The following is an 11,766-nucleotide window of genomic DNA, read 5'->3' as shown; positions in this document are numbered from 1 at the left end:
AGGGCCAAAAAAATGGGAATGGGTGGTTAGGGACGTAGGGGGGAGTGTATGGGGGACTTTTGCGATAGCATTGGAAATGTAATTGAGGAAAAGATGTAATAATAATAAAAAAAAGAAATTTATATAGAAACTGACAGGTAGATCAATGGCATCGAACCTACCCTGGAAATCAGTCTGGCACTTCTTCAGAAAATTGGACATAATACTACCTGAGGACCCAGCTACAGCACTCCTGAGCATATATCCAGAATATGCTCCAAAATGTAATAAGGACAGATGCCCCACTATGTTCATAGCAGCCATATTTATAATAGCTGGAAGCTGGAAACAACCCATATGTCCTTCAACAGAGGAATGGACACAGAAAATGTGGTACATTTATAAAATAAAAAACTACTTATCTATTAAAAGCAATGACTTCATGAAATTCCCTGGCAAATGGATGGAACTTAAAGATATCATCCTGAGTGAGGGAACTCAGTCACAAAAGAACACACATGGTATGCACTCACTGAAAAGCAGCTATTAGCCCAAAAGTTCAAAATACCTGAGATTTAATTCATAGACCATATGAAGTCCAAGAAGAAGGAAAATCAAAGGGTGGATGCTTCAGTGCTTCTTAGAAGGGAGAACAAAATACTCACAGGAGGAAATATAGAGACAAAGTATGGAGCAGAGAGTGAAGGAAAGGCCATCCAGATTCTGATCCACCTGGGAATCCATCCCATATACAGTCAGCAAACCCATATGCTATTGTGAATGCCTGGAAGTTCTTTATGATGAGATCCTGATGTCTCTTGAGAGACTCTGCCAGAGTCTGACAAATACAGAGGAGGACGCTCACAGCTAACAATTGGACTGAGTATGTGGTCCCTGATGGAAGAGTTGGAAAAGGGACTGAAGGAGATGAGGGGGTTTGTAGCCCCATACAGAGATTATCTGTGTCAATTGTCCAGACCTTTTGGAGCTCCCAGGGGCTGAACAACCAACCAAAGAGTACACATGGAGGGACCCATGACTCTGGCCAATATGTGGCAGAGGATGGCCTTGTTGGATATCAATGGGAGGAGAGGCCCTTTGTCCTGTGAAGGCTATATGCCCCAGTGTAGGGGAATGTAGGGGGGAAGACTGGAGTAGGTAGGGGTGTGGGGGGAGCATTCTCATAGAGTTAGTGGGAGGGGGTATGGGATAGGGGGTTTTCAAAGGGGAGACCTGGAAAGGGGAAAACATTTGAAGTGTAAATAAAGAAGATATTCAATTAAAAAAAGAAAGAAAGAAAGAAAGAAGGAAAGAAAGAAAGAAAGAAAGAAAGAAAGAAAGAAAGAAAGAAAGAAAGAAAGAAAGAAAGAAAGAAAGAAAGAGAAAGCTTCCATAAGTAGAGGACACTGTCAGTAAGACAAAGCAGCAATTACAGATTGGGAAAGGATCTTCACTAACCTACATCTGACAGAGGGCTAATATCTAAAATATATAAGAGGTCAAGATGGTAGACATCAACAATACAAATAACCCAATTAAAAATGGGGTACAGAGCTAAACAGAGAGTTCTCAACAGCAGAATCTCAAATGGCTGAGAATCACTGGAAGATCAAAGTGTAGATGCTTCAATATTACCTAGAACGTTGAACAAAATAATCATAGGAGCTAGAGGGAATTAGGGACCAGGGAGACAGAGATAGGAGGGGGAGAGGGAAAAGGAGGGCAGGAACAGGTATTAGAAGGGGTAGGAGACATGTAGAGAGGATCAGGAAATTGAATAGAAACATGTAGCAGAGGGGGATGGGCAACTGGATTAGCCACTAGAAAATCCCAGATTCCAGGGAAGTGAGAGGCTCCCTGGATCCAATGATGATGACTTTAGCCGAAATACTCAACAAAGGAGACATACAACTGGTAGAGATTACCTCCAGTAGATGGGCATGGTCCCCAGTTAAGGGATGGGACCACACATGCATCTCAAAATTTTAAACCCAGAAATGTTTCTGTACAAAGGAAAGACAGAGACAATAAATAGAACAGAGACTGAAAGATGGGCCATTCTGAGGACAGTCCCCCTAAGGATCAATCCCACCAGCAGACACCAAACCCCTACACTATTGCTGATGCCAAGAAGCACTTGATGACAGGAGCCTGTTCCCTGAGAGGTTCTACCAGCCACTGGCCAATACAGATGCAGATCCTCACAGCCAACCATCAGAGTGAACTCAGGGACTCTAAAGGAAGAACTAGGAGAAGGACTGAAGGAGCAAAAGGGGATTGCAAACCCATAAGAAGAACAATATCAGCTAACTGGACTGTAAGGAGCCGCCTTCACATTTGCCATTACAAGATGGCGCTGATGGCACTGACACCCGTGTTCTAAGTAGTAAACAAGCAAGCTGCGCATGTGCCGGGGTAGCTTTCCACGCCATGTGCTCTGCCTTTCCCGTGACGACAACTCCGGCTGATGGGCTGCAGCCAATCAGGGAGTGACACGTCCGAGGCGGAGGACAGTCCTCCATAAAAGGGAGGGGGCTCCACCATCTCTCTCTCTCTCTGGCGCTCTCTCTGGCTCCCTTCTCCACTGGCTCCTGATGGGGTAAGCAATAAAGTTTGTGCTGCAGAAGATTCCGGTTGCCCTGAGCGTGTTCTTACCAGGGGACACAAAAGCGCGGGCAATACTGGACCACATAGAGCTCCCAGGGACAAAAATCACCAACCGAAAACTATACATGGAGGGAGCCAGAAGCCCAGATACATCATATGTAGCAGAGGATGGCCTTATCTGACATCAATGGGAGGGGAGGGAGGCTTGATGCCCCAGCATACAGGGATGGTAGGGGGTGAGGCAGGAGTGGGTGAATGGGTGGAGAAGCACCCTCATAGAGGTAAAGTGAAGGAAGTGAGGGGAATGAGATGGGGGTAACCAGGAATGTGGATATCATTTGAAATATAAATGAATAAACATGATTAATAAAATAAAGAAAAAATTTAAAAGTAGAAATATTCAAATTCATTAATCATCATGAAAAGGCAAATTAAATCAATAGCATCCTGAGTTAGGTAACCCAGGCTCAAAAGGACATGCATGGTATTCATAGAGTACAGAATAAACCAGCTAAAATACACAGACCCAAAGAAAACAAATAACATGGAACTTCCATGATAGTATGCTTGAATTTAACTCAGAAGATGAAATTAACTATAAGACAACAGAGAGAAATATTCTGAGCTGGCCTACTTTTTGTATTTCATGTGTCTCTTCTACTTGGATAGGTGTCTCCTAGACTTAGGGAAATTTTGCTATAATCATATTGAAAATATTTCCTGGATTTTGTTTTTTTTGCATATGTTTCTTCTTCTTTGTCAATAGTTCATTAATTTGGTCTTTTCAAGTTTTTCCAGAGATCTTACATAATACATTCATTAGTTGTTAAATTCATTTTTTTTTCCTTAGCAGAATAAGCTATTCCATACTCCTTGGGGACAAGACTCTATTTTTTTTCTCATGCTATTGGTTTATTCTATTACTGGGACTATTCAAGGAATGCATTATTTATTTCTAGTATCGCTTTAGTTTGTGATCTTCAGTATTTCCATTTCCTTATTGAATTCTGTTTTGCTATTCTTCAGTGGTACACATATCTTATTTAGCATTTGCCCTGTATTCTCTTGGAATCTGTCCAAGACTTTATTCATTTATTTCGAGCATAGATATTATTTTCTTTCAAATTATTTGTGTGTATTTAGAGTTAAGTCATTTTGTCTTGGATTGTTTACTCTGATACTGGTAGGTTTTAGAGGAGACATATTGTCTTGTTTTTCATGACACTTGTGCTTTTTCACTGTGATCTGAGCATGTGCTGTTTTTGAAAGTTCTATCGTTTCTCAGACTGCTATGAGCACTCAGGTGTCAGTCTACAGATGGCTGAAATAAAAATGTGTATTTCTCTAATCCAGAGACATTTAAATTTAATGCTTTCACTTATATACTGTTTTTATTTATTCATTTATTTGTTATTTTAATTAATTATGGTTTATTTATTTAGGTAACTTTATATAATCTGCTTACCTTCACAAAATAATAATTTTTCTTCCCCGTAGTACTGGAGAGAGTAGGTACATGCCACAGAGCTTAACAGCTTCTTAAAGTTAAGTGAAAATATTGAAAAAATTTGAAAAATCTAAGTTGGGGAGCAAAAAGAGAAAAATTGATTATCCCATTGCTACTTGGAATGGTGGAATACAAAGATTTAAAGATGAGAACTCCCAGCTATATCTGATTTTAGTTGTAATTCTACTTGTACTGATGGATGACATGGCAAATAAGAGCGAATATCAATAAAATAATGGTTGATATTAAAAAGCATTCTTTATTTTCCATGTGAGTTTCTGAAGATCCACCAGCTGTGCATATAGTTGCCACTAATCGCTTTCAGATTATAGATTGTACTCTAAATATTTACTCACGAGAATTTAGTTTGGATATTTACTTTGTGCAGAAATATAAATAGGCAGTAGAAAGAACACTGACATCTTCAAAGCAAAATGAAGTTCGTTCTGCTGCTTTCCCTCTTTGGGATCTGCTGGGCTCAATATGACCCACATACTACAGATGGGAGGACTGCTATTGTCCACCTGTTCGAGTGGCACTGGGTTGATATTGCCAAGGAATGTGAGCGATACTTAGCTCTTAAGGGTTTTGGAGGGGTGCAGGTATTACTTCACAAATTAAAGGTAGAACTTACTGTGTTCACATATACAGTATTCTTTGGTTTCCTCCCTCTTTTTAAAATTTATTTTATTTATTTACATTCATGTGGTTCCCACCACCTTGGTCCACACTTCCTCATCCTATTCCTCCTCCTCCTTGTTTCAGAAAGGGTGCTCCAGCCCCACACCTCCCCTTTCCCTGGGGCCTCCCCTTTCCCTGGGGCCTCCCAGGGTTCAAGGTTCTCCAGGATTAAGTGCATTTTCTCCCACTGAGGCCAGACCAGGTATACCTCTGCTACATATGTGCCAGGGGCCTCAGACCAGTCCTTGCAATGCTCCTGGTTGGTGGCTCAGTCTCTGAGAGCTCACTGGGATCTGGGTTAGTTGAGACTGCTGGGCTTTCTATCAGGTCACTCTTCCTTTCAACAACTTCCTCGTCCTCATCCTAGTCCTTGTCCTCCTCGTCCTCCTCGTCCTCCTCATCCTTGTCCTTGTCCTCGTCCTCCTCTTCCTCCTTCTCCTCCTCCTCCTTTTTTATTAATCATTCCATTCGTCTACATCTCAAATGATATCCCACTTTCCAGTTACCCCTCCAAAAACCCACCATCCCATATTTACCCTCTCTCCCATCCCCTTTGCCTCCATGAGGGTGCTCACCCACCTTCTCCCACCCTACTGCTTCAGCATCCCCCTACGTTGGGACATCAAACCTCCCCTAAACCAAGGTTCTCCCCTCCTGTTGTTGTCAGGTAAGGCTATCCTCTGCTACATATGTATCTGGAAACATGGATCCCTTCAGGTATACTCCTTGGTTAGTGTTCTAGACTCTCTGAGAACTGTGGTCAGACCAGCCTATGTTGTTCTTCCAATGGGGTTGCAATCCCACTCTGCTCCTCCATTCCTTCTGCCAGCAACCCCACCAGATTCCCTGAGTTCAGGCTGATGGTTGGCTCCAAGCAACCACATCTGCATTAGTCATTTGCTGGCCAGACTTCCCAAGGAACCACCACACTAGGTTCCTGTCAGCAAGCGCCTGTTGACCACAGGAACAGTGGGATCCCGGGGGCAGTCCGAGGTTGGCTGGTCCTTCAGTTTCTGTTCCATTTTTTTTTTTTTTTGTCCCTGTTCTTCCTTTGAACAGGAGCATTTCTGAGTTAAAAACTTTGAGATGAGTAGGTGGTCCCATCCCTAAACCAGGGACCTTGCCTATCACTGGAGGTGGTCTCAACAGGTTCTATCTCCCCCTTCTCCGTGAAATTCTGCTAAAGTCATCCCCATTGAGTCCTGAGAGCCTCACGTTTCCCTTGTGTCTGGAACCCTCCAGTGGCTATCCCCAGTTCCTCATCTCACCTGCTGCATAATTTTGTTCGATTATCTGACCCTCGAAGTGCACTGAGGATGATGTGTTTCTACCTCTGAGTTTCTTGTAAGAGTTGAGTTTATAAGTGCTTCTAATGTTGAGAAGGCAGCAAGTGTTACCTTATTTGAACTAATTAATTTTCCTTTATGGAAGTCATCCTTTAGGATAAAGAGTGTCCCTTTTATTATTTAGCTTATAATATGATTTCCTTCAATATTTTGGCATATACTTTATGAATAAAATCTGTATGTTGGTTTATAGAAAACCATTAGTAACATTTCAAATAACAGAGCTATCTTAAACAACTCTAAAAATATTATATTTCAATAATATGCTTTAAAGTTATATTAGAATTTTCAGGGGCTTTAATGTTTCTCCTAGGTCATTGATCTGGGTGGTGGGTGAGGCAGTTAAAAGTAGTGAATACTTTGGAAATGGCTGCGAGACAGAATTCAAATTTAGTGCAAAACTTGACAGTTATCCACAAGTGGGATGGTGAGAAGATGTGCTATTTAAAGTAAATATATAACATTTTATATTTGATCTATCATACATTGTTGTCATTTGGCATCAATCAGATAAATCTTCAAATATTCTAATTCGTACAACTATGAAGTTGTTGATTATTGCTTAGGGTTATTGTTCCTTAAACCCTTTTATTTTTTCACCCATTTCAATCTGGAAGTCAATCATCTGGTAGGAGTGGAAATCCAAAGTATTACTTAGTGATTTCTGTCTGTTTGTGATGAGTCCAAGAGATTCTAAGAATGTTTGTTCATGGTCTACTAAAGTTATATTAGTATTACAAAAACAGTTATACTCAGAAATGTTCCCTATAATGTCACCACACTATGGACTTTCCTTATGCTACATTTGAGAATTAATGGAACTATTTGAAGGTTTGTAATTTAACAGCACAGTTATGAATTCAAGTTTCCATTCTATACTATGTAACTTGGATATCTTAATTCCCAAGTCCATAATATTATAATAGAATAAAAAAATCTAAAGTAAACATTTTAGGAACAAAAGATTATGTAGTTAAACCTAAATGTAGAGAAAATTCCCATGAATAGTACCATAGAAAACACTCTGTCTCTGTCTGTCTCTCTGTCTCTGTCTGTCTGTCTGTCTCTCTCTCTCTCTTTATATATATATATATATATATATATATATATATATATATGTGTGTGTGTGTGTGTGTGTGTGTGTGTGTGTGTATGAAAGACAGACATCTTTTGAAATTATCATGTATTTAGATAATAAAGTAGAGAACGCCATATATAAAGTTATGCTAAGCAGTGTGAAAAAATAATGTTTTTAATTTAGGAACTGGAGAGAAGTTTGGGGTTTGGTGCCTTCTGACAGAGCCCTTGTGTTTGTGTACAACCGTAACAATCAGCAAGGACATGGTGCTGGAGGGGCATCCATCCTGACATTCTGGGATGCTAGGTGGACAACATTTTTTGCTGCTGTTGGGTGTGCATTTAATGTCAGTAAAGTATTGTATACGTCTGCTTTAATACTATATTGAACCTTTCAGAATGTACAAAATGGCTGTTGGATTTATGTTGACTCATCCTTATGGATTCACAAGAGTAATGTCAAGTTACCGTTGGAATAGAAATTTCCAGAATGGAAAAGTAAGTCTTGGAGTTGTCTGAAGCACATTTTCACGTAGAAAAAAATGTGGTTCTGTTTTAATTTCATGTGCAGTTATAGCACATGATACTTATTAATAAGTGTTTATTCACTACAATTTTCTAAAGTGAGGACATTGAAAAGTACCTGTTAATGAAAATAAAATAGTTGAAATAATAACAAAATACAGAGTGAAAACAGCTATGCCTGATAAAGCTTTGACTTTAGATTTGACATTAAATTATACCTGTTACTACTAAAGGGAATTTCAAAATGTTTCTGCCTTTGGTATGATATCATCATATGAAAATGCTTTTATTTTTTGTGACTTTAGAGGGCAGCTGACTGAAGTATAATTAAGGAAATTATAATAGATAAAAGTCTATAAGAATTAGAGAACAATGATTTGTTGGAGAAATCTATGGATGCCTTCAAGTATATCCAATATGCACTTGTTTGTTAGTTCCATAAGTTTAAACAATTTCAAAACTGATCTAGGCAATGAGACTATAAGTTATCTGAAAGCTTTGGGAAATTTCCCATCTCAGTGGATTGTATCTAGCCTTATAGAGACACATCATGTATAAAATAGAAATGTCACTTCTATATAAATCTGAGAAATTGTTTTGGTTTCCTTTCAATGTAAGAATCACATGTTCTGTATTGAAACTCAAAATATATTCAAATATTTTGACAACAAAAGGTGATCATTTATACTTTGGTAAACAGTAAAGTCAGAATATATCATTATCACATTTTACAAGCAAGTAGCAAGAAATCAATTATTATTAACTTAGAAATTATTATATTAAAAGCATTTTGATAGTTGTTTTTAACTTTTATATTATTCAAGGACTACCTCTTATTTTTATCAATAAGCTGAAACACATTATGTAATGTATAATGATGGAAATATTTTAGGTAGTAATAGGGGGTCTGTTTTTTAATTCTAGGTTTCCTGACTCTAAGTTTCTTGTTTCAGTCACAGTGAAGTGATTTTAGTGATATTGAGGAGAGAATGCGAGCTTTAAAAACTGTTTCTTATATTTTAAATATGGTTTTTGAGAATGTGAGTTTGCCCAAAAGTTAAGAACTCAGTGAAAGTCTGTAAAAACAGTGAAGGACTTAGATAAAAATTAGACAATACAGAGGCAGAATTAGACAGTGGGCTTGGTTTTGGTTTTCTGTGGTGACAAGAATCAGGCAGCTACAAGCATTTAAATGACCGAATTCTTTCAATAATTAAGGATCAGAATTACTGGATGGAACCACCTAATAAACAATGGAGCAACCAAAGAAATTACCATTAACACAGACACCACTTGTAGCAATGACTGGGTCTGTGAACATCACTGGTGTCAAATAAGGTGGGAATCCCCTTCAGGTCTTGCCTAATAAGGAAGTTGTTTAACCATTTATTTTAAACTGTCAAAATGTTGAAACAGGGACTTCACTTGATATTATGTTTTTAGGAACATGGTTGCTTTCTGGAATGTAGTCAATGGTCAGTCTCTAGTAAACTGGTGGGATAATGACAGCAACCAAGTAGCTTTTGGCAGAGGAAACAGAGAATTCATTGTCTTTAACAATGATGACTGGTAAGTGTATAGTGATTAAAGAAGGATTGTATAATATTACAATATTAATTCCTTTCTTTTCCTATTCATTTATATTTTTTCATACATGAAAAATACTTCAGACAATGAATTTAAGCCACAAATAAATGGTCAATATATATAAGAAAATTATAATATCTGCTTTCCTATTTTTCCTTTGCATTAATAAAATTTTCCCTTTTTTTTTAAAGATTTATTTATTTATTTATTATATGTAAGTACACTGTAGCTGTCTTAAGACACTCTAGAAGAGGGAGTCAGATTTCCTTACGGATGGTTGTGAACCACCATGTGGTTGCTGGGATTTGAACTTCAGACCTTCGGAAGAGCAGTCAGGTGCTCTTACCCACTGAGCCATCTCACCAGCCCCAAAATTTTCCCTTTTGATCTTTAACCATAGCATATAATGAGAGTAGCATATATTCACATTATAAGCTCAAGTGATACATTTTACAACGTGTAAATAGTAAACATATATCTTTTTGTTATTAAGGAATTTTTATTAGATATTTTCTTCATTTACATTTCAAATGCTATCCCCAAAGCCCCCTATACCCTCTCCCTGCCCTGCTCCACAACCCACTCACTCCTGTTTCCTGGTCCTGGCATTCCCCTGTACTGGAGCATATGATCTTCACAATGCCAAGGGCCTCTCCTCCCATTGATGGTTGACCAGGCCATCTTAACATCATAAAACAATGTGTCATATTAGTACTGAAGTACTTTTCCCAGTACCTATGATTATCACATATATTTATCCATTTTATGGAGTGTTCAATTCTCTACTCTGTGTTTTAAATATTTTTAAGGTATACTTGCATTTGGTTTATGAGTTTCTTCAAGAGGTTGCTTACTCTGCCTTAAAAACCCTCATTATTGCCTATTCACCTGTGGTACTTCTTAGTGTTCTTTTATGGCTCCTTCATTTGTAGTACTATAGATCAGATACCAGAAGTGGTGCTCAAAGGCTTTCATGTGAGTACAGAAAAGGCAGAAGTACATATATTTCTGGATGTTTGAGGAATCTTTGATCTGCATAGTGAGTTTTAGTTCAGCCATGGCTATGTAGAGAGTACCTGTCTCACAAACAAGACAAACCAAACCAAACCAAAACAAACAAACAAAAAAAAGAATTCTAGCTTAGAGAATCTCTTTGGTATTCACAGTCAAAATCAAGTGTCTCAATCAAAATCAGCTTTCAATCAGGTTAAGAATACTTTTCCATAAAGCATATTTTCTTGGCTACAAGGAAATAATTGAAATTTGTAACATTTTATTTTTTTTTTGAAGAGCACATGGTTGGTTGTTTACCATAACTAGAATTACTTCATGTAGATACTTTTCTATTACAAACTTGTATGTATCCATAGAAATGCTAGATTATGTTTAATTCTAAAAAATTATTTGTGACATCATGTTTTTGAAGCAGTTTTGAAGAATTAATGCTATTAAAATTAAAAAGAATCACCAGAGTGTATGTCCAGCAAAGGACAGACTGGAAACAATGACAGTCCTCATGGGAGGGCTTTAGTGTTGAGCTTCCCTGGGTTCTCTGTGTTTCTCTGTCTGGGCACTACAGGCCATGAAACCAACACACATTTAAAAGTGTGTTTTGGTATAGAAAATTTGCTTGCTCCAGCTGACACAGTCTTGGTGTTTGGATTCTCTTACTAAGCTCTGAATTCTTACTGTTCTATAGCAGAAGGTTGGGGAATTTCTTGTTCTGTGGATAACATATAATACATGTTCCTGCACTTGATTGGGTTGAATTTAAATGAAATATGAACCCTTTTTTTCAGGGTTTTGTCAGAAACTGTACATACTGGTCTTCCTGCTGGCACATTCTGGAGATAAAGTCAACGGCAATTGCACTGGACTTAAAGTAAATGTTGGCAGTGATGGCAAAGCTCACTTTTCCATTAGTATCTCTGCTGAGGATCCATTCATTGCAATCCATGCTGACTCAAAACTGTAAGAATCAAATTAAAGACATATAGAGAGAGCATCAGTTGAGTGTGTTTCTTTTTCATATGCTCTGTACTATATTTTTAATTTCTTTTTTGTTTCTTTATTAATATGTGTGCTGTGTCTATCTGAGCACTGGAATGTTTGTAGGACATTTGAACAACCCTGTGCCATGGTCTTTCCTCTCTTTCTTTTTCCATGATCTGTGAGGATCACACTAAATTCATCAGACTTCTCTGGATAGCACATTTTCCTTCTAATAAAAAACCTCTTAGCAATAAATTAAAATAGGTAGAAATCTTAAAACTCATATATAGTCATCATATAACAACATCCTCGATATATGTAGCATTAGCAGAAAGTATAAATGTTTTCCAAAAACATTCTCAGAGTCTGAATGGTGTCCTGACACATATTTTTCTTTACTATTTGTATTTCTTCTCATGTATTCTTTTTAAAGTGTGAAAATAATTTTCAATACATTTCTTGAAC

General features: G+C 37.8%; 1 pseudogene; it reads left to right on the top strand.

Annotated features, from left to right (window-relative positions):
- The first annotated feature begins 4,527 nt into the window (after nt 1–4,527).
- LOC110291909 lies at nt 4,528–11,284 on the top strand (annotated as a pseudogene).
- The last annotated feature ends 482 nt before the right edge of the window (nt 11,285–11,766 follow it).

This window comes from Mus caroli, chromosome 3 (assembly GCF_900094665.2).
Source record: "Mus caroli chromosome 3, CAROLI_EIJ_v1.1, whole genome shotgun sequence".
NCBI lineage: Eukaryota > Metazoa > Chordata > Mammalia > Rodentia > Muridae > Mus > Mus caroli.
This window is presented reverse-complemented; position numbering and strand designations above follow the sequence as displayed.